Source organism: Callorhinus ursinus, unplaced genomic scaffold (assembly GCF_003265705.2).
Source record: "Callorhinus ursinus isolate GAN/ISIS: 27379988/994484 unplaced genomic scaffold, GSC_fseal_2.0 scaffold22, whole genome shotgun sequence".
Classification (NCBI taxonomy): Eukaryota; Metazoa; Chordata; class Mammalia; order Carnivora; family Otariidae; genus Callorhinus; species Callorhinus ursinus.
The window spans coordinates 1005758-1028699 of record NW_027397084.1 but is presented as its reverse complement, the minus strand read 5'-3'; the positions used below and the strand labels follow the sequence as shown (position 1 = coordinate 1028699).

The following is a 22942-nucleotide window of genomic DNA, read 5'->3' as shown; positions in this document are numbered from 1 at the left end:
CCACCCAATAGAAGACTGACCCCAAAACATCCACTAGAAGTGCCATTGTAGAAATTCAAACAAGGTGCTTCAGGAGATCCTACAGAAGAGATGAGCCCTGTGGGGAGGAGCCTGACCGACTTACCAGGGGAAGCCCATTTCCCCAGCTCCACCAAACAAACCAGCACTGTCGTCTGTAATTCTCCCAACACAGCAGACTGTATTGTAACGGGTTACATAAAATCAGACAGCTTTTTTCACTTCCTAACCTCCAAGCAGTGACTTGGGGATCTAGGCCTCTTACATCTTGTGGTGACACAGTGTCTGGGACCTGAAAGCCCTCTATTAAGTGCCTTCTGCCTCGGAGACATCTTTGACATCAGCCACTCCCAACCTGTTCCTATGGCTGCTCTTCTTGGGAAGGCCTGGGCCTCGGAGCAGAGTGGAGGCACCTCAGTAGTCCCATGTGTTCCATCTCTGCTTGAGGAGACCTTCAAATTTTTCTGCCATCTTGTTGACTGTAATAATCCTTTCAGCCAAAAAAAATTATTTTGGCACTCAGACCAGTGCTTGGCACATAGTAGGTATACAATAAGTATTTTATTTATTTATTTATTTATTTATTTATTTATTTATTTATTTATTTATTTAAGAGAGAGAGTGTGTGTGCACGAGCAAGGGGAGGGACGGGGGTGGGGGTGGCAGACTCCCTGCTGAGTGCAGAGTCAGAGTCTGATGAGGGGCTGGGCTCATGACCTGAGCTGAAAACCAAGAGTCAGATGCTTAACCAACTGAGCCACCCAGATGCCCCTACAATAAGTATTTTTTAAATGCCTGAACTTCTCTCAGCTCCAGGAGGTACTTAGAGGTTATTTGCAAGGCTAAATCAAACTCAGCAGTTGGATGGGCTGATAGAGAGACAGAGGGAGCTTTTTGTTTTTTTTAAAGATTTTATTTATTTATTTGTCAGAGAGAGAGGGCACAAGCAGAGGGAGTTGCAGGCTCCCCGCTGAGCAAGGAACCCGATACAAGACTCAATCCCAGGACCCTGGGATCATGACCTGAGCCAAAGGCAGACGCCCAACCGACTGAGCCACCCAGGCGTCCCCAGAAGGAGCTTTTGAATACTACGCAATTAAGGATGGGAGGATCTCCTTTTTTTTTTTTTAAGAGCTTGTTTCTTGGTCACCTCTAAACTGCCCCTGAAGGCAAGTAAAAATACACCTCAGTGCTACAGACTTTCCAGCCCTTTTGCTTCCTCCTGTAACCAGAAAGGAAAAGTGAAATGGTTGAGCAGAGGCCCTGGGGGGGGGCCTGATCCTGGAAGAGCAGATCTCACTGTGTCCTCTCAGCACTTGGGGAGCCCCTAGCAGGGCCAAGAGCAGGTTCTGATGGATTCCACACTCTCTAGATTGTCCATGTCTGGCTGTGGGAACTTGGGCAAATTCCTTCATCTTTTCGTGCCAGTTTCCTCATCTGTAACATAAAGATAGTAATACCTCTCTCCCCTGGTTTTTAGATTGATCAAGTTAATATAATAAAAAGCGTAGGCCAGTGGCACAGTGTAAGTGCTATATAATTGTGGATATGGCCATCCTTAGGGACAGAAAAGAAATGATCACCTGAAATCCTAAAACAATAGACTGAGGCTGTTCTTGGTGTCCAGCCAGATTCTCCTGCTGCTCCTGGTTTTCAGCTCACACTATGGCTCTAAGTGCTTTGGTAAAAAAAAAAAAAAAAAAAAAGGGAGATCCTCCCATCCCTTTTGGTATTTTCATGGCCTCCTAAGTCAGTGCTGCCCCAACCTAATCCCTGCCCCCTTACCTGTCTTGCCCCCAGTCGGCCTCGTCTACCCCAGAACACTCATACTGCTCCCCACCAGCCAGATCTTTGCTCTGCTACCCACTCACCACCCCACCTTAGTTTGCCTCTATCTCTGTCCCAGGGTCAGGTTCTGCATGTCAGTGCCAGCTAGTTAATCTGATAAACGGATTTCTCTGAAAATACTAATTGGAGCCAGTGCAAAGGTTGCACAAAGGTGCATTATGACTGGGGCCCTTCTGGAGAAAATGCCCCGCCCTTTGTGTCCTGGTCTGTGGGAGGGAGAGAGAGAACAAATTCAAGTTAGGAAGCTGGAAGAGATTCAGGCCATCCAGCTCCCCTAAAAGAAGATGGATCCTCTTTGAGCATCCACCGAGCTGGCTGGGGAGAGGGCACACAAATATGCTGGCAGGGACATGACAGGGGAACATGGCAGAGACATTTAATCAGTAAATTTCTAGATACGGAGCTAGGATACAGAAAAGGTAAGACTTGTCTCTGCCTGCAAGGAGAGAAGGAAATGCAAGTGCACAATAAGCACACAGAGTAAGCTGTGTCCTGAGCTAAAACAGACACAGATTAGTGTAGCTAGGGATGGGAGATCCATTCAAACTAGAGGATTTGGAAGATTCCGTGGAGAGGCTGATGGTGGCCTTCAAACTGATGCCTGAAAAGGATTATTTTTATTTATTTATTTATTTAAAAAAAATTTTTTTAAATTTTAAGTAAACACCACACCGCATGTGGGGCTCAAACTCAAAACACCAAGATCAAGAGTCACACGCTCCACTGAATGAGCCAGCCAGGCGCCTCTACAAGGATTATTATTAGTAGTAGTATTTTTTAAGATTTTATTTATTTATTCCAGAGACAGAGAGCGGGGAGAGAAGCAGAGGGAGAGGAACAAGCGGACTCTCTGCTGAGCATAGAGCCCGATGCCGGGCTAGATCTTAGGACCCCAAGATCATGACCCTGGCCTAATCCAAAAGTCAGACGCTTAACCGACTGAGCCAGCCAGGCGCCCTGGAGGATTATTTTAAAGAGGGGCACCTGGCTGGCTCAGTTGGAAGAGCATGTGACTCTTGATCTCTAGTTGTGTGTTTGAGCCCCATGTTGGGTGTAGAGATCACTTAAAAATAAAATCTTGTGTAAGACTGTTGAATCACAGACCTGTACCTCTGAAACAAATAATACATTATATGTTAAAAAAAAAAAAGAAGAAGAAGAAGAAGATAGCAGGAGGGGAAAAGTGAAGGGGGGAAATCAGAGGGGGAGATGAACCATGAGAGACAATGGACTCTGAAAAACAAACTGAGGGTTCTAGAGGGTAGGGGGTGGGGGGATGGGTTAGCCCGGTGATGGGTATTAAAGAGGGCACGTTCTGCGTGGAGCACTGGGTGTTATATGCAAACAATGAATCATGGAACTATGCATCAAAAATAAATAAATAAATACATAAGATCTTAAAAAAGGTAAAAATAAAGTGTATTAAATTTTCTACTAACTGTAAAAAGTCTACAAATAAGAGAACACAGAAAGAAAAGAAAATCACCCACTCTCTCACAATTGAAGGTGACCTCTATTACCGGCAGATAATGGGGTTATGGGTGGTTTCTGTTTGCTATCCATTTCTGTATTTTTAAGTTTTTTATCATGAGTTTTACAATAAAAAGAACACACATTTATAAAAGCAAAATTTAAAACCCAGAGATAACTCACTGCTAGCATTTCAGCATGTTACCCTCCTCCGCTTTTTGCAGTATGTAATTTTATCATCCCGTCTGTACAAGTACACATACCTGCTGTTTTTCAGTTTCTCAGCATGCGCCCTGCTCGTTATGAATGTTTCACAGATAGAACTGAGTGGCTGTGGGATGTAATTCACATAACTATTTACCTGCCCTCAGACTGTAAGATTGCTTACACATTTTTGCTATCATAAATAACCCTTTGTGGTTTTTTTTGAAGATTTATTTGAGAGAGAGCACAAGAGAGAGCATGAGCGGGGGAGGGGGACAGAGGCAGAGGGAGAGAGAGAATTCCAAGCAGACTCCACATTGAGCTCGGAGCTGGATGCGGGGCTCCATTCCATGACCCCGAGATCATGACCTGAGCTGAAATCAAGAGTCAGACGTCCAACCAACTGAGCCACTCAGGTGCCCCATAAATAACCCCTTGTATATTCCTATGCATAAGTAATTTTTTAAAATTAATAAACTTATTTTTTAGGGTCAGAGAAAAACTAAGCAAAAAGTGCAGAGCGTTCTCATATATTCCCTGTCCCCACACATGTACAACCTCCCCCACTGTCATCCCTGCCATGGATGTCCTGCAGTAAAGGGCACATTTGTTCTAATCATTGTCCCATTATTATCATTATCACCCAAAGGCCATGGTTTACACTAGGTTCACCCTTGGTGTTATACATTTTATGGATTTTGACAAATGTATAATGACATGTATCCACCACTATGGTATCACATGGAGTTGTTTCACTGCCCTAAAAATCCTCTGTGCTCCATCTATTCATCTGTCCTTCCCCACTAGCCCCTGGCAACCACTGATCTTTTTACTCTTTCCATAGTTTTGCATCTTCCAGAATGTCTCGTAGTTCAAATTGTATAATATGTAGCCTTTTCATTTTGGCTTCTTTAATTTAGGAATACGAATTTAGGTTTCCTCCTTGTCTGGATGAAGCATAGTTTATCCATTCACCAACTGAAGGACGTCTAGTTTTTTTTCCAAGTTTTTGCAATTATAAATAAAGCTGCTGTGAACATCCACGTGCAGGTTTTTGTATGGACACGTTTTCAGTTCATCTGGGTAAATGCCAAGGAGCACAATTACTGGAATTATGGTAAGAATGTATTTAGTTTTGTAAGAAACTGCCAGACTAGTCTTCAAAGTGTCTCTACCATTTTGTATTCCCACCAGTAATAAATGAAAGTTCCTGTTACCCCATACCATTACAGCATTTGGCGTTGTCAATGTTTTGGATATTGGCTGTTCTAATAGGTATGTAGTGGTGTGAAATAACAGAAGAAATATATGGTGGTCTCTGCACCTGGTTCCTGGCACAGAACTCCTAAACCACTGTAATTTCCTGTGATAAGAGCACTAGGAGCATCTTTTGTTCTAATATTTGATCTTTGACCCAGGTTCCTGACATAGGGATCTTAAGTCCCTTGGAATTTCCTGGGTAATAGGAGTGTCTTCTGTTCTAAGGAGGTGACTCTGGGTGGGTTCCTGGATGGCTCCTGTGTGGGTCTGCTCACTAGAAAGACCATGGTTCAAAGCTTGGAATTTTCATCCCTGTCCTCCCATTCTGAAAAGAGGGGAGAGGGGATGAAAATGGACTTAATATTTAATGCCTCCATGATGGTTGGGGAGCTTCCAGGTGGGTAAACACATCCACGTGCCAGGAGGGTGATACACCCCAACTCCACAGGAACAAAAGCTTGGAACCCTCCCAGATCTTGCCCTATGTATCTCTTTGTCTGGCTGATCATCTGGCTTTTATCATATCCTTTAATAAACTGGTAAGTGTAAGGAACTGTATTCCTGAGATCTGTGAACTAGCAAATTAATCGAATCCAGGGAGGAGGAGGTTATGGGAACCTCTTACCTGTAGACAATTGGACAGAGTTCTGGGTAACCTGGGACTACTACTTGTGATTAGCATCTGAAGTGGTGGGAAGTCTTGTGGGAGTGAGCCCTTAACCCATGGGATCTGACCCTATCTCTAAGTAGAGAGTGTGAGAATTGAGGTAAATTGCAGGATACCCAGGTGGTATTGCAGAATTGCTTGGCGTGGGGGGAAAAAACCCCACACATCTGGTGTCAGAAGCAATGTGAGTATGGTAGTCATGTGAGAGTAAAGGATAAACATATAGGAGGACTATATGGTTTTTCCTATACACGTGATATCTCATCTTTATGTTAATTTTCATTTCCCTGATGACATATGATGTTGAGCAACTTTTCATATACTTATGTGCCATCTGTATATATTCTTTGGTGAGGTTTCTGTTCAGGATTTTTGCCCATTTTTTAATCAGATTGTTAATTTTCATATTGTTGAGCTTTAAGTTTATATATTCTGGGGGTTTTTTTTGGTTTTGGTTTTGTTTTTTTTTTAAAGATTTTATTTATTTATTTGACAGGGAGAGAGAGCACAGGCAGGCAGAGGGAAAGAGAGAAGCAGACTCCCTGCTGAGCAAGGAGCCTGATCTATGCGTGGCTCTATCCCAGGACCCCGGGATCAAGACCCGAGCCAAAGGCAGATGCTTAACCAACTGAGCCACCCAGGCACCCCAAGAGTTTACATATTTTGGACAACAGTCCTTTATCAGATGTATCTTTTGTAAATACTTTATCATAATCTGTAGCCTGTCTCCTCATTCTCTTGACATTGTCTTTTACAGAGCAGAAATTTTTAATTTTAATGAAGTCCAACTTATTAATTATTTCTTTCATGGATCATACCTTTGGTGTTCTATCTGCAAAGTCATGACCTTATCCAAGGTCATTTATTAGTAAGCATAAGGAACTGTATTCCTGAGATCTTATTATCCAAGGTTTTTCCTGTGTTCTCTTCTAGGGGTTTTATAGTTTTGAGTTTTATATTTAGATCTGTGATCCATCTGGAGTTAGTTTTTGTGAAGAATGTAGGCCTATATCTAGATTCCTAGAACTATTGGACATCTATCCAGTAGATGTCCAATTGTTCCAGTACCATTTATTAAAAGAATATCTTTGCTCCATTGTATTGCCTCTGCTCTTTTATTAAAAATCAGTTGGCTATAGTGCTCATTTTGGGAGCACATATACTAAAATTAGAACAATACAGAGAAGATTAGCATAGCCCCTGTGCAAGGATGACATGCAAATTCATGAAGCATTCCATATTTTAAAGAAAAAAATATCAGTTGGTTATATTTATGTGGGTCTGTTTTGGGTTCTCTATTCTGTTCCATTGACCTTTTTGTCAATTTTTTCACCAATACCACACTGTCTTGAGTTTGGGTATTGTCAATCCTCTCTGACTTTGTCTTCTCCTTCAATATTGAGTTGGCTATTCTGGGTCTTTTGTCTCTCCATATAAACTTTCGAATCAGTTTGTTGATATCCACAAAATAAGTTGCTGGAATTTTTATTGGCATTGTGTTCAATCTACAGATCAAGTTGGGAAGAACTGGCATCTTGACAATATCGAATATTCCTATCCATGAACATTTAGTTCTTTGATATCTTTCATTGGAGTTTTAGAGTTTTTCTCATTTAGATCTGTTTATATGATATTTCATATCAAAAATAAATAAATATTTCATTTTGGAGGGGGCTGCTAATGTAAATGGTAATTTCAAATTCCATTTGTTCCACTTGCCTAGTATATAGGAAGGTGATTCACTTGGATATATTAATCTTGTATCCTGCAACCTTACTACAATTGCTTATTAATTCTAGGACTTTTTATTGTTGTTGATTCTTTTAAATTTTCCATATAGGCAGTCATGTCACCTGTGAACAAATATAGCTTTGTTTCTTCCTTCCCAATATGTATATCTTTTATTTCCTTTTCTTGTCTTATTACATCAGCTAGAACTTCCAGCACAATATTGAAAACAGTAGCTAGAATGGACATCCTTACCTTGTTCCTCATCTTAGTAGGAAAACTGAGTTTCTCATCATTAAGTATGATATTAGCTATAGGTTTTAGGTAGATGTTCTTTATCAAGTTGAAGAAGTACCCCTCTATTCCTAGGAGCTGTGAGTTTGTATCATGAATGGGTGCTGGATTTTGTCAAAAGTTTTTTCTGCATCTGTTGATATCATCATGTGATTTTTCTTCTTTAGCCTATTGATATGATGGATTATATTAATTGATTTTTGAATGTTAAACCAGCCTTGCATACCTGGGATAATTCTCACCTGGTCATGATATATAATTTTTATACATTGTTGGATTCAATTTATTAATATTTTGTGGAGGATTTTTGCATCTATATTCATGAGAGATTTGATCTGTAGTTTTTTTCTTTTCTTGTAATGTTTTTGTCTGGTTTTGGTATTAGGGTAATGCTGGCCTCATAAGAATAGTTGGGATGTATTCCTTCTGCTTCTGTCTTCTGAAAGAGATTCTAGACAACTGGTATAATTTTTTCCTTAAATGTTTGGTAGAATTTGCCAGTGAACCCATCTGGGCCTGGTGCTTTCTGTTTTGGAAAGTTATTAGTTATTGATTCAATTTCTTTTATAGATAGAGGCCTATTCAGATTATCTATTAGTAATTTTTTTTTAAAGGATAGATTTCTAGAGATAGGATTCCTGGCCAAGGGTTGACCAGAGCCTTGGTGGTTCTCAGTCCTGGCTGGACATTAGAATCACTTGGGGGAGCTTTTTAAAAATCCCAATGCTGGGTGCCTGGGTGGCTCAGTCGGTTAAGCATCTGCCTTCAGTTCAGTTCATGATCCCAGGGTCCTGGGATCGAGCCTTTGTCAGTCTCCCTGCTCAGCTGGAAGTCTGCTTCTTCCCCTCTCTCTCAAACAAATAAATAAAATCTTTTTAAAAAATTTACTTTTCTAAAGGACTCTTTGGCTCCTGTATTGGAAGCAGTGTGATGGGGCATCTGGGTGGCTCAGTCATTAAGCGTCTGCCTTCGGCTCAGGTCATGATCCCAGGGTGGGCTCCCTGCTCATCAAGAAGCCTGCTTCTCCCTCTCACACTCACCCTGCTTGTGTTCCCTCTCTCACTCTCTCTGTCAAATAAATAAATAATCTTTAAAAAAAAAAAAGGAAGCAGTGTGCGTAGAGACCAGAGTGAAAAGCAGGGAGGTCTAGATATAGGCTATTACATTTGCATGGGTAAGAAATACAGGCGGTTTGAATTTGGGAGGTCAAGGGGCAGATGCTGAAAGTGTTTGGGTTCATGATAGATATTCCAAGGCAAAGCCTATTGAAGTTGCTGATAGATGAGATGTGAGTCATGTGAGAAAAAAAGGAGTAATATATAACTCCAAGGTATTTGCCCTGAGCCAATGATGGTGGAGCTTGGGTAGGGGGAGGGTGGGGGGTGTTGGAAGTAGGTTTGGGAGTGAAAGAAGAGTTCAATTTAAGCACAGACCAATCAAAATTGATGTGTCCTTTAGAATGTGTGTAGGAAGTGTTCAAGCAATGAAGATCTCATATGCTTAGAATATGTATTGGGGTGGGGGCTAGGGTATGGAAAAATGGGAGATAAAACACACTGCAATAGGGGCGCCTAGCAGGCTCAATGGAGCGTGCAACTCTTGATCTTGGGATTTTGAGTTTGAGCCCTATATTGGGTGTAGGGATTACTTAAAAATAAAATCTTAAAAAAAAAAAAACACTTCAGTAGATTATACAGGGCCGTGAATGCCAAACTAAGGAATTTGAAATTTATATGATAGGAATGGGAGGAAGTTTGGAAATTTTTGAAATATAATTAATATGATCAGAGCTTAACTTTACAATAACAGTTGTGTGTTTAATAACATGAAAAATACCCATGAGATAATTTTCACTTAAAGTTTAGATGTAGTGTGATTATAGCCAAGTTTTTTTTTTTTAATTTCACATATGGATAAAAAAGGCTTCATGTATTAAAAAAGAGAGGCTGGAAGGAAGTTATCAAAATGTTCATAGAGATGGTTTAGGTGGTTGGTAAGACTATGAATAAGATTGGATTCTTTTTGTTTCTTTTCTTTCTGCTTGTCTGTATTTCTCAACTTTTCTTTAACTGAACATAACTACTTTTTTGATGAGAATAAGCTTAACCCAGCAACTTGAATGTGTGTAAGAGGGCGCCTAGGTGGCTCGGTCAGTTAAGCATCCGACTCTTGAGCTCAGCTCAGGTCTTGATCCCAGGGCCGTGAGTTCAAGCCCCACACAGTAAGTGAGTGAATGAATGAGTGAATGTGTGCAAGATAGGAGGGAGGAGTACATTAGATGCAGAGTGGAGGCAGGGAAATAGGTTGGGTTTACTGCAGCAATCCAGGGGAAATGGAAGGAGAAGTTGAACTGGGGCAGCGGCCATGGGAGGAGGAGGGGAGTGGAGGTATTTCCTGCATTCAAATTGGCTGTGTAAGGGAGCCTTATACAACAAGTGTGATAGTTAAGAGGAGGGGCTCTGGAGCCAGGCTGCTGGAGTTGGAATGTGAACTTGGCCACATACTTGGGCAAAGTAGTCCTTGTGCTTCCTAAAAATCTGTCAACAGGAATAATAATTATACCTACCCCATGAGGTTGTTCTAGGAAGGAACTGAGTGAATACATATTAACCACTTACAGCAATGCTCAGCTCCTAGGCGCTGGCTGTTGTAGCAATTATTCTTATGACTTACCTGGCCTCACTGGAATTGGTGCTGAAGGTGGTTGCAGAATGTGCAGTGAAGGGATGAAGGTTACTGTAACATCCCTAACAGATTAATTTTTATAAGAATATATTTATATAGTTTTAAATATTTTATTCGTTCATTTGAGAGAGAGAGAGATTGAGTGAGCACAAGGAGGGGGAGAGTCAGAGGGAGAGGGAGAAGCAGGCTCCCCACTGAGCAGTACCCTGGGATCACGACCTGAGCCGAAGGCAGACGCCTAACCTCCTGGGCCACCCAGGCATCCCTATATTTATATATTTTAAAAAATCTTAGTAGTTAGAGTTTTTTGAAACTAAGTCGGGCTGTCTCAAATGGTGAGCTCCCAACACTGAGGAAGTTTTAACAAGTGCTGCATGGATCATTGTTGGGGGCTGGTACAAGGCTGTGATTCCAAACTAGTTTTCATCAGAGGATGTACTGCGTTTTTTGTGTAACTAAGTTCATTTCATTGAAAGTACTATCCTTGGGACGCCTGGGTGGCTCAGTTGGTTAAGCGTCTGCCTTCGGCACATGTCATGATCCCGGGGTCCTGGGATCGAGTCCCGCATCCGGCTCCCTGCTCAGCGGGGAGCCTGCTTCTCCCTCTGCCTGGCACTCCCCCTGCTTGTGCTGTCTCTCTCTGTCTCAAATAAATAAATAAAATATTTTAAAAAGACAAAAAGTACTATCTTTAGGTGTGCCTGGCTGGCTCAGTTGATAGAGCGTGCTATCTCTTGATCTTGGGGTTGTAAGTTCGAGCCCCATGTTGGTGGTAGAGTTTCCAAAAATCATCATCATAATAATGAAGATTAGACAAACCATAATAGACACTTAATCGTAGGAAACAAACTGAGGGTTGCTGCGGGGGAGAAGGGTGAGGGGATGGGGTAACTGGGTGATGGACATTAAGGAGGGCACGTGATGTAATGAGCAATGGGTGTTATATAAGACTGATGAATCACTGACCTCTACCTCTGAAACTAATAATACGTTGTATGTAAGTTTAATTGAATTTAAACTAAAAAAAAATAAAAGGAAAAATAATAATAAAGATTAGATTTTAAAAAAAGTACTTGCCTTTATTCTGAGCCTTCTCTAAGGGTTTGGTGTTCAGGTATTCTTTGTTTTATGAAATATGGTATATATATAGATCAGAGGTTTTTTCCCTAATAGCCTCACTTGGCAATAGTCTTACTTTTTGGTGTCCAAAATTTTGGGGGAAATTTTATTTGTCTTTGAAATGTAAATTTCTAGGAACTAGAGTTGTGGGGAAAATGAATAATTTGGTGAGGCTGAAGTCAAGGTGCCTTTGAATCCCCTTCTGAGCCTGAGATTCTCTCATTTCAGGGCCACAGGTTGGACCCCTTCATCCCAGTGAGTCATTCTGCAAATGAGAGCTTTTAGGTGGGGGACTGGGGAAAGAGGTGAATGGTTCTGCACAGCTCTGCTGCTGCAACTATCATAGAGTTCTTCAGTACACCCTCTTGGCAGCCAGCCTGTGTGAGGGACAAGCTGCCCCGAGGCCTCGAGCAAACAGCAGCTTCACTCATCCTTGTATGCCAACTTGCAAGCGGATGCTGAGGGCTCCTGGTGGGGAGGCTCTGTGCTCTGTGCCACGGGGCCAGGAGATGTTCCTGAGGTCAGTCCACCAGGGTCTCTCTACCCCATGGAGCTTAGAGTCTGACATCCTTCATATACAAAGGTCAGTTTTGTTAGTACAACTTCCTAGTATATAAAATGAGGATAATAGTACCATCTAGCAGCCACGGAGCGGCATCTCTCCCTACTTCCCTCATGTCCAGCCAGAGCTGCCAAGAAGACTCCGACTCTGAGACATAGACCCTGAGATCAAAACAGAATGGATACAGCAGCGGTGTGCCGGGTTACCTTTGAAGAGAATGGCTTCCAAACCATGACACCTGGTTGTCACTGGACCCAAACCTAACATGTCTACAAAGAAAGGTCCATTAGCTCTGGATACTTTATTTATTTATTTATTTATTCATTCATTCATTCATTTATTTATTTATAAAGATTTTATTTATTCATTTGAAAGAGAGTGGGGGGAGGGGCAGAGGGAGAAGGAGAAGCCAGCTCCCCGCTGAGCAGGGAGCCCAATGCGGGGCTCAATCCCAGAACCGGAGATCATGATCTGAGCTGAAGGCAGATGCTTAACTTACTGAGCCACCCAGGCGCCGCAGCTCTGGATACTTAAAAAAAAAAAAAAAAAAAAAAAGGCACGAGGTCACTGAGTAGAGAGGGGGCCGGACCTGGCCTAGTGATTTTCCATTTCGTGGAAAAAGTCACCTCTCCCAGCCCATGCCCCCAACACAGGAATCTTGTTGGCTGCCTCCCTTAATTCTGCTCCTCTACCCCGTGAACCCCCTTCTGCTTTGCCGCTGGCTGCCTTTGGGGAAGGATCTACAAGGAGAGAATGTGCCAGCCAGTGGCCCCAGGTGCCTCTGTCCTGTCCACTCGGTCGCTGTGGCTCCCACTGTTGGTTTTCACTTGGCTGTGTGGGGTGCGCCTCTGTCTTGGGGCACTGGTTACCTTGAGGTTCCCCCAGGAGTGGAGGTCCCCCTGGACATGTTGGCAGGTCCTGTTTTGGAGCCTGAGAAGCTGAGGAGGTAGGCCCAGGCCTCACTGAGGTCATGCCCCCCTTGTGGCCTTGGAGCTTGCCTTCCCAGGCAACACCCCGTACCTCCAATGGCCTTACCTTGCCTCCGCTGGAGTTCCTTCAGTTCAGCTCCCCGGATTCTTGTGAGGATGAAGTCCATCAGTGGTGGAGAAAGCGCATTCTAACATGTTCAAGCATTATACACATGCAGATGATGACCATCGTGATCAAATGGGACCATGTGTGTATAGGCTCTGAAAAGTGTAACCCTATTGCCCTGTGAATTACCCGAGTTCTGTTGGGAGTCAAGAGCCGTGGGAAATCAACAGTTACGCTCAAGAGAAATAGCAGATTGGCCACCCCCCTTGAGGGTTAAATTGATAATAGTGCCAGGGTTTACCCAGAGGAAGAACTAAGATGGGAACTGAGCGGGGCTGTGGTTCAACAGGTGGCTGCCTCTCTGTGACCCCGGCTAAGTTAGGCTGTTGTTGAGTGGTAACTGGGGCACTTGGGACCCTCCATCAGGAGCCCGCTGTAGACAGCCGGTGAGTTTCCAGTAAAGCTCAAGGGTAGTGCACACCATCACGTGGCTCACCATACCCTGAGCTCAGGCTGTTGTTTTTCCACTGGACTGAAGTGAGCCCCAGCACCCTCCAGCTGCCCGTTCCAGGGGAGAGGGCTAGTGCCTGCTTAACCGGTTCTTGCCCATGACGGACACCCCTGCCAAGGGGCCCACGTGGGCTGCATCCAGGTTGATGGTGCCCATCTGGAGTAGCTCAGGTGTTCTTTTTCAAGGTGCTGTGTTCTGGGCAACTTGGACTTGCGTTTATATTTAGGAATCACCAGGCAGGTGAGAGGTGGCATGGGAGTGGGGGGATGACAGTCTCCGATTAGCTGTGCTGAGTACTAATCTAAGGATTTAACGTGTTATCTCATTGGATTCTCACCCCCCAAAACCCTGGGTGGTAGGTCCTATTTACAGATGAGGAAACCGAGGAACAGAAGGCTTCATTAACTGGTTCAAGATCGTACAGCTATTAGAAAGTGACAGAACCAGGATTTAAACCAGGCAGGAGTGGAGTCCAACTGTGGAGTCGGAGCCTGCTTTATTATTGTCATTTTTCCGACGCACACCTAAGGCAGAGAGAGACTTGTCAGGGTCACATGGCTGGTATGTGGTAGACCTGGGAGTCAACTGCAAGTCGGTCCACCTCCGGGGTTCACAGTGGCAATCACCACTCAATTCTGCATCCGTGGTTGCCCTTAATATTCAACAGTAATGTGCAATACAGCATTATGTAGTACAACATTCTGTTATAGTACATTCCCCTATTATAGTATAATCTGTTACGAGGTTACAGTTTATTTGATGAATTCTCTGTTGTTGGACATTTAGGTTGTTTCCATTTTGTCCCTATTATAAATAAATGCCAAGTTTTTTTGTTTGTTTGTTTGTTTTTAAGAGAAAAATGGTAGGAATGTTGTTTGGTTATCAGTTTGTTTCTTTTCAAGGATTTAGAGCAGATGGGCTGAGCTCTCAGACGCTGGAAGAATTGGAGGCTTTGAGTTGACTGCTTGAATGGGGAATGAAATTCTGATTAGGAATGGTGCCAGTGTGGAGAGAAGGAAAGAACAGACCCCATGCTTCAGCCCAGGGATTTGGTGTTGCCTGCTGAGATAGAAAGTTGGGGATGCATTTCAGAAATATCTGTAATTCCCACTTTGGATAGTTTAGTGTTCTCTAGCATTTTCCAGCCCAGTGTCTCATTGACATTGCCCAGATACATGTGGGTGGGGCTGGGCGGAGGGTGAGCCATTTTCTTCTCCAGATCAGCCATGTGCGGCCATCTGGAGTCACACCATCTGTGCATCCCATGTCCCTTGCTCCTTCGGCCCTTTCCAGCTCTGCTCCCGTTGAAGTTTCCCCTTTGGTTCCTGTGTCCCAGGTCGAAAACGGACGAGGAGGCCTGAGCACATCGTACACATTGATGACCATAATGGTCTCCATGCCCTGAGTCCTCAGCATGAGTCCAGGCCTCACCTCTTGTATCCTCACAGCTTTGTGGGAAGGGGGCCTTTACGAAATCGTCATCTTATGGAGGAGGAAAAGGAAGCTTCAAGAAGTTAAGGGCTTGCCAAGGCCGTGTAGCCAGGGACTGGTGGAGCTGTGGTTCAGAGCCAGGGCTGTCTAAACTCTGTGGCCACATCATGTGAACTGCCACATCTACTTTGCAGCCTTCAATGATGCACTATAAAAAGAGGACCTCTAGTTCTCGGGGGGAATCTGCAGGAAATCAGCAGGAATATGTCCAATTACCTGCATGTGTGTTTACCAGATGGGCTCACTTAGAAAGGATGTTGGGACTGCAAAGGATCCTGGAAGTATCTCTTTCCTACCTTATTTTTATTTATTTATTTTTTTTAAAGATTTTATTTATTTATTTGACAGAGAGAGAGGGACTCACAGCAAGAGAGGGAACACATGCAGAGAGAGTGAGAGAGAGAAACAGGCCTCCCACTGAGCAGGGAGCCCGACGCGGGGCTCGATCCCAGGACCCTGGGATCATGACCCGAGCCAAAGGCAGACGCTTAACGACTGAGCCACCCAGGCGCCCCTCCTACCTTATTTTTAAAGTATGTCAGACAAGGTCTAGAGAGATCAACGGACTTGCCTAAGGGCGGGCAAGATGGTGGCCCAAGCCCATTAGAACCAAGGCCTGATGCCCACCCTGTGGCTCTCTAGGGGCAAACAGCTCCTAGCTGTACTCTTTCTGGAGCATTGGGAGCAGAAGCATGTGCCAGTAGGACAGGTATAGAGAAACAGAAGTAGGTTGGTATGGCTGGGCATTGCTAGGGTTCGTGGAGTTAGGGAACCACAAGAATCCTCTGGTTTTCCACTCCCTATTCCAGCACACACCTAAATCCTAATTCCACTGTACAGAAAAATACAAGTGGGGGCAGTTGGCGGGAAGGCAGCATGGCGTAGTGATTAAGAGTCTGGGCTCCAGGGGCGTCTGGGTGGCTCAGTCAGTTAAGCATCTACCTTCGGCTCAGGTCATAATCCTGGGGTCCTGGGACCAGCCCTGTGTCGGGCTCCCTGCTCAGTGGGGAGCCTGCTTCTCCCTCTCCCTCTGCCCCCCCACCCCCGCTTGTGCTCTCTCTCTCACGCTCTCTCTCTAATTAATTAATTAATTTAAAAAAAGAGTCTGAGCTCTGACATTAGACAGCCCAGGAGTCACATCCATCCCTGAGCCTCAGTTTCTTCATCCACAAAATGGGAGTTCCAACTCCTTATCACATGGGGCCACGGTAAGAAGGAAATGAGACAACGCTTGTAAGGAGACTAGTGCAAGTTTGTGGAAAGAAGAGAAGAATCTTGGGGTTGTTTGAGTTGGTAGAAAAAGGAGAACACAAAACTGGTAACCAAATATGTGATTTCAACAAAAGGCCAAGTATTTCTTCATTTCATCTGATTCATTATTTCCCACAGGCATTGTCGGTGGGTGCTCATTGCACACCCCCACATGGAGGCAAGCGGCTCGGTGGCCTCTCTTCTGGTGAAGAGTAGGGGTGGGCTCAAGATAATACAGGATGCTTTTTACTTCCGGTCTTAAAAGGGGTGGGAGATGGAGAAAGGAAGGTTGTTAATATAAACTTGAAATCCAGATTCTTTCTGAAGTACAATCTCCTCAGCTGTGTGACCTCAGATGAACCCCTCGCTGTCTCAATTGTCTCTTTACCACAAGGTCATTGAGATGGCCACATAATAGCCACTTTACATGTGGTATCTTATTTAATCCTCAGACAAGCCTGCAAGATAGATATTACCATCCCATTCTAGATAAAGGAGAAGACTACAGTTCGGGGAAGTTAAGTAACTTGTCAAAGGCCACACAGCACACAGCCCAGCAAGATGTGGATCTGTGATGTAAGCCCAGGGCTGACCCCAAAGCCCACGTGCTTCCCGGTCTACCCAGGGTAGATTCGGATTTTGTTGGGTCTAAAGCTTATGCAATTTTGGAAGCCCTCTTTAAGGAAAGCAATACAAAATCACAAATTAATATTACGGATACAAGAGTGGATATTTATTTAGATTTTGCAATGAAGTCAGAACATATTTGAAAAACATGTCAGAGCCCAAATATCACAAACATCACAAAATCCAAAAAAATAACATAATATTTGTGATAACTGCTTGACACTCCTCTGTAACACCTTCGTCCTCCGTCTTCAGGTTACATCCTCTTTGGTTGCATTCCCCTATGACAATGATTTTGTAGTCTTTCCCATGGAGAAAATAAAAAAGATAACTTAGTGTTTCTCTAGCGTCGTTGATTGAAAGGTTTAAAAAAAATTATTGATAGTTTAAAAAAGTTTAATTCAGCTTCACAAGTCATTATCGGTAATGTCATATGAATATTAGGATAACTGTCAATTTTGGAAAAACCTCCATCAAAGTTTTTTCCATAAGATTTTAGGGCATTTCATGTTTTCTGGTGCCAGTGATTCATCTAAAATAATCTTCGAATTGGTGACACTTCTTATCCAATTTTGTGTCAGCTAAATGTTATCTTTGTTATCAGTATCTTGGGTTAAATTGGCAAAAAATTCTCCTCTTTTCTAGTACAGCCTCCCGTCTCCCACCCCTTAAGATGGAATGAGGATGGTTATATTACGGAAAGACTCATAATTAAAGTCCTTTCTCACAAGTCTATGACCTTTTCAAGGGAATTCATTACAAAATACCGGATGTGAAAACATTTGAAGCATTTGGATGATTTGGCCTGGAAAGAGGAAGGCTGGAGGCAGCAAATGAATAACCACCTTCAAGGATATGAACCTTAGTGGGAATTAGAGTCAGCAGGGTGTATCTGAGCCTGATTCTAGGATCTGGGGAGGGGCTCCGGTAACTGCCTAGGTAAGAGGTTCTGCAAGTCACTTTGAGCAGGTTGGCCTAAAATGGATACAAAGAATAATAGGAAAGTGTGTGAGTGAGAACAGTTCAAACTGCCTCACTGTGGACTTAAAGTGTGGCCCATGGTCTGGCACCTGCTGTGAGAGCTGGTTCAAAGTGCATCATCGGGGTGGGGTGGGCCCCATGGGGGCACCTGGCTGGCTCACTTGGTAGAGCATGCGACCCTTGATCTCAAGAGTTCAAGCCCCACGTTGGGCCTGGAGATGAGGGAAGGAAAGGAGGGAGGGAAGAAGGGAGGGAAAGAAAGAAGAGAAATGCATAATCTCGGGCCCTACCCAGGACAGCTGACTGGGAATATGCATTCTCACAGAGCTGCCGGTGATTATCTGAGAAGCCCCGGACCAGAAACTTGAGCTCGAACTTCCGATGTGCCTGCCCAGGTTTGGCAGCTGTCTTCTTCCTCTCGGTGTCCTTAGCTTAGGAACTGGCCTCACTTCTAGCTTCTGGCAGTTGCCGATTGTGTGGATTCGTTACATCTCTGTTCCCCTCCCACCTGACAGCAGACTCCTACAGGGCTGAGTTGTATTCTTGTTTGATTTCTGGCCCTTCACGGTGCTGGGCACCCAGGAAGTACCCTTTATGGAATTCCCACTGCATGCCAAGAGCTTTGCCTCTCTTACCTCACTTGGCACTCACTTCAGGCCTGTAGGCTGAAACAAATATCCCTATTTTATGTATGTATGTATGTTATCCCCATGCCTAACGTGGGGCTCGAACCCATGGCCCCAAGATCAGGAGCTGCATGCTCTACTGACTGAGCCAGCCACACGCCCCAGATATCCCCCATTTTATAGATGAAGAAACTGAGGTTCTGTCAACTTGCCTATCATAAGTGGCAAAAGCTGGGAACCAAACCTAGGGGTGTCCAATTCCAAAGCCTTCAATAAAGGGGATCAGTAAATGTTTCTTTTTTTTTTTTTTTTAAAGATTTTATTTATTTATTTGAGAGAGAGAGAATGAGAGATAGAGAGCACGAGAGGGAAGAGGGTCAGAGGGAGAAGCAGACTCCCCGCCGAGCAGGGAGCCCAATGCGGGACTCGATCCCGGGACTCCAGGATCACGACCTGAGCCGAAGGCAGTCGCTTAACCAACTGAGCCACCCAGGCGCCCCAGTAAATGTTTCTTGAATCACTTATTTACTTGATTATCATTCAAGCATTCATTAATGTTCTTATTTATTCATTGAAGAGACTCGGGAAGATGAGCAAGTAGAATCTGTTTCTTCCTGGTGAACCCTTTCTAGAACTGGAGCTGTCTGGCATCAACCTTCCAGAGGCAGGGGGCTGGGCTGCAGAAGCCCCCAGCCCGTCCTTGGGAGTGGGGAGATGATACTCTTACCCCCACCCCATCCCTTTCATAATGTCCTTCGTGACTCAGCAAAGACACCATGGGTCTGAAATCAGAGATGAGGCAAAAAAAAAAAAACAAAACCCAAAAAACACAACCCTCAAAAATGTTTTCTTTTCCTGGAGGAATTTCCCTGAAAGGGAAATGAGCAACATGAAATGTTGCTCATTCCTCTGCCAGGGAGTCCAGGAAGCCTTGGACTTGGGGTCAGCTGTGACCCTCCAGTCTGGTTTCTCTGGGTCTCACCTCTCCTCCTGACTCCTCCCCAGGCCCCGGGGGACAGCACCAGGCCTTCTTCCTCAGTGGTCTCTGGCTATGGGACACCAGGAGCCCATCCAGCCCGACTCTCCTTAGCTTATGTTATATCGTTAATCCTGATCCTGGACCCAGATTGTCTGAGCTCAAATTCTGCCTCTACCTCTTACATTTGTGTGACTTTGGGCAAGTCATGTCATCTTTCCTCTTCCATGAAGTGCGAGTAACAGTACATTTGAGGGTTAAAATAATTAATCTATATAAAGCACTTAGAGCAATGCCTGGCACAGAGTAATCACTATATAACTGTTCTTGTTGTTCTTATTCATTATGGAGCAGTTATTAATACCTGGACAAGACCTGGGTGATCTCGTGCTGAACTTCTCTTTCCATTTGTTCTAGCCTCACCCCAGAATTTGCATGGATTCCCAGTTATTCATGCTTTAGAGAGTTTAAGGGGGCAACTGCAAATGAGTGAATAAATTAATAAATCAGAAAGCTCTGGGTTGCTCTCTGAAAATGAGATTATTTTAATGGACGATGAGACATGAGTCAATCGAGTTGATTTAGGAATAGCCACAATTCATCTAAGAGGAGAGTGGCCCTCTGAGAATTTCTAGTCGTGGCATAGATGGACCTACTACCAAAGGCAGTTTACTGATAGACTGTTAAATTCAGTATGAAGATCTCCAGACAACAGGGGAAGGAGAGTAATTCTTGGCTAGAAGCTGGCTTGTAGTTCTCAGTCCTGGATGCATTTCAGAATCATTGGGGAACAAACATACAGAACCTGGGCCCCATACCTAGAGATTCTGATGTCCAGGCCTGGGAGTGGAACAAGGGCCTCAGAATTCTTTTTTTTTTTTTTTTTTTTAAGATTTTATTTATTTATTTGAGAGAGAGAGAGCACAGAGGGGTGAAGAGCAGAGGGAGTCTGATGCGGCACTTGATCCCGGGACCCTGAGATCACGACCTGAGCTGAGGGCAGACGCTTTACCAACTGAACCACCCAGGGGGCATCAAAATTCTTAAGAAGCTCACCAGGTAATGAAGGTAATGAGGAATGAAGTCCATCAGTAAGCAGAGACAACCTAATAATAACAGCACATTACTATAAACTAGTGGGTACATTTCTCTCCCCTTCGTAACCATCCCTACAAGGCAGCCTATATTATCCCTGTTTTATAGGTAAGAACACTGAGGTTTGAGTAATTTGGCCAAGGTCACACAGCAGAGCCATTGTTTAATCTGGGTCTGAGTCTGAAGGCCTGAATGCGTTGTGCTACATTCCACATGGCAGGAGGTCAGCCTGGAAGAAACTTCCCAGAAATTGAAATTAAGATTGTTCCCTCTGATGTAAACTATAAAATCGATACATAATAGGTCAGAGCAAAGATATGCAAGCTGATTTAAAGAGACACAAAAGCTTCCAGAGCCACAGAAGCCTCGACCTTAACCTGTGGCTTCTATTAACATATCTAAATAAAGAATGCATCGGTGGGGGTGGGAGGGTGCTTGGGCCAGTTGGTCTGACCCTCCGTGGGCTGAGGGACTGGGTCCTGGCCCTGGCAACTTTGTGATCTGTGATCTGGCTTCAGTTCTTTCCCTGGGCTTCCTTTCGTTCTCTCTGGACCTCTTGGACTGTTGTATCCTTCCGTGGCTCCTCTTTCTACACCTGTCCCTTAAAAAAAGGTGTTTTCTGCATTCCACTCTCATATTCTCCACTCTCCACTCTCTGAGGACTTCAGAGGTGCATACTCCAGATGTCCAGACTCTAGGCATCAAGGTTAAGGTTGGGGAGCTGGGAAGGACCGGAAGCTCACATCCGAGCTGGGTTGCTTGCTGGCTGTGGACCTTAGAAATTTCTTTACCTGTGAAATGGGGTATTAATGCCTACCATACATGATTGTTGTAAGGATGAAAACAAACAATAGGCATTCCAAGCACTCAGTAAGAACACTATTAATAGTACCTATTTATTATGTCCAGCGGGCATAGGACTTCTCCGTGGGCACTTCAGAAGCAACAAGTGAAATAGAGAACCCTTTCTACTAAATCTGTTCTTTCACTTAGATTCCTAATCAGATTCTGTCCAATTCTGGCCAAAGCCAGAATCTGTAGCGTCACCCTGGACTGTCCCTCCACTACCATCCACGTGGCCACTGAGTTCCAGTGATTCGGTTTCCTGCATTTCTCCTATTTTCATAAGCCACCCTTGGAATTTCTGATGAGGTTATTGCAAGCACCTCTTTTTTTTTTTTAAGTTTTATTTATTTATTTTTAAGCAATCTCTACATCCAACGTGGGGCTCGAACTCACAACCCTGAGATCAAGAGTCTCCTGCTCTTCGACTGAGCCAGCCAGGTGCCCCAAGGTTATTACAAGAACCTCTAAACTGCTTTCTCTACTTACTCCTCCCCAAACTCCAAACGCTTATGTACTCAGGTTCTGGTCCAGATGAAAACCCTTTAATAGCTCTCCAGTGCCTTTAGGGCACAGCTGAAATTCTGCTGTGGCCACAGGCCCTTCACAATCTGCCCTGCCTTCCTGTCTCGCCCCCCTTCCTGGCACCATCCTGTCTTGCACCCCCCCGTTGGCCATGCTGGACCACACCCCGAATATGCCAGGTTCTCCTGCCTCACTGCAGCATCACTAAGTTCCTGGGGCTTCCGTCCGTCTTTCCAACGTCTTTCCAACAAGACTGAGCCCCTTGAGCTCTCAACTCCTTTTGGGCATCTCTGGATACCTGGTATGTGACAGGCTTTCTCAGTAGGAGGCTCTCCTAATAAGGTTTAATATTTATAGATCTTTGGTGTGGGCCAAGCCCCATTCTAAACACTTCATATCTTCACAACTCTTATGGGGTAGGCACACTTCATTCATCCATTCTGCTGTGCTTATTACATGGATGGCTAAGCCCTGGTCCGGGCACTGGGGATACAGCAGGATATGCAGCATGGCGAGTGCTAGAAATGAGGGGAAGGATTTTTATTTTATCTAGGAAGGTCAGGAAAAGCCTCTCTGAAAAGGTGAAAATGGAACAGAGGCCTGAGGGAAGAAGGAGAGGGAGCTATGTGGGTATCCAGGGGAAGAGTGGTCCAGGCAGAGGGAATAGCCAGGGCAAAGGGGGTCGTTAGGTCCATTTGACAAGTGAGGAAGCCAAGAGTCTCGGTAGGTTGATCCAAAGTCACAGAATAAGTGAAGGAGCTGGGTTTCAAACCCACACTCTGTAACTCTTGACTCAACCATTCCTCTGCACTGTCTTTTGCGGGACACAGTGGGTTCCTTGGCTGAGGGCAGGCTGGCTCTGTGTTCACCACGCAACCCTCTAGCTGGAGCTTGCTTCCCGTGTCAAGGAAAGCATGGGCTCATCAGCGGGCTTGGTATTCAGGTTCACTTGGTGGCTCTGTTTCGCTCTTGTGTGTATCCGTTTCTGTGGCCTTCATTGGAGACAATTAAACTGTATCTACTCTTCAGGCGGTCTCAAAAAGCACACTTATGCAAAGCTGAGGACCAGACCCTGAAATATGGTGACTTGGCCATATTTCAAATTCCCCCTCCCTGGTCAGTAGCT

The 22942-nt window shown here is 44.3% G+C and overlaps 1 protein-coding gene and 1 non-coding gene across 3 annotated transcripts in view; both read left to right on the top strand.

Moving 5' to 3' along the window:
• Nucleotides 1-22942, top strand: part of CCND3 (cyclin D3) — a 98249-nt gene that overhangs the window by 39297 nt on the left and 36010 nt on the right. The gene's annotated exons all lie outside the window — the stretch shown is intronic.
• On the top strand, nt 6606-6712 carry LOC112838071 (U6 spliceosomal RNA). Its single transcript, XR_003211872.1, has one exon. It is a non-coding gene; the product is annotated as a U6 spliceosomal RNA (small nuclear RNA).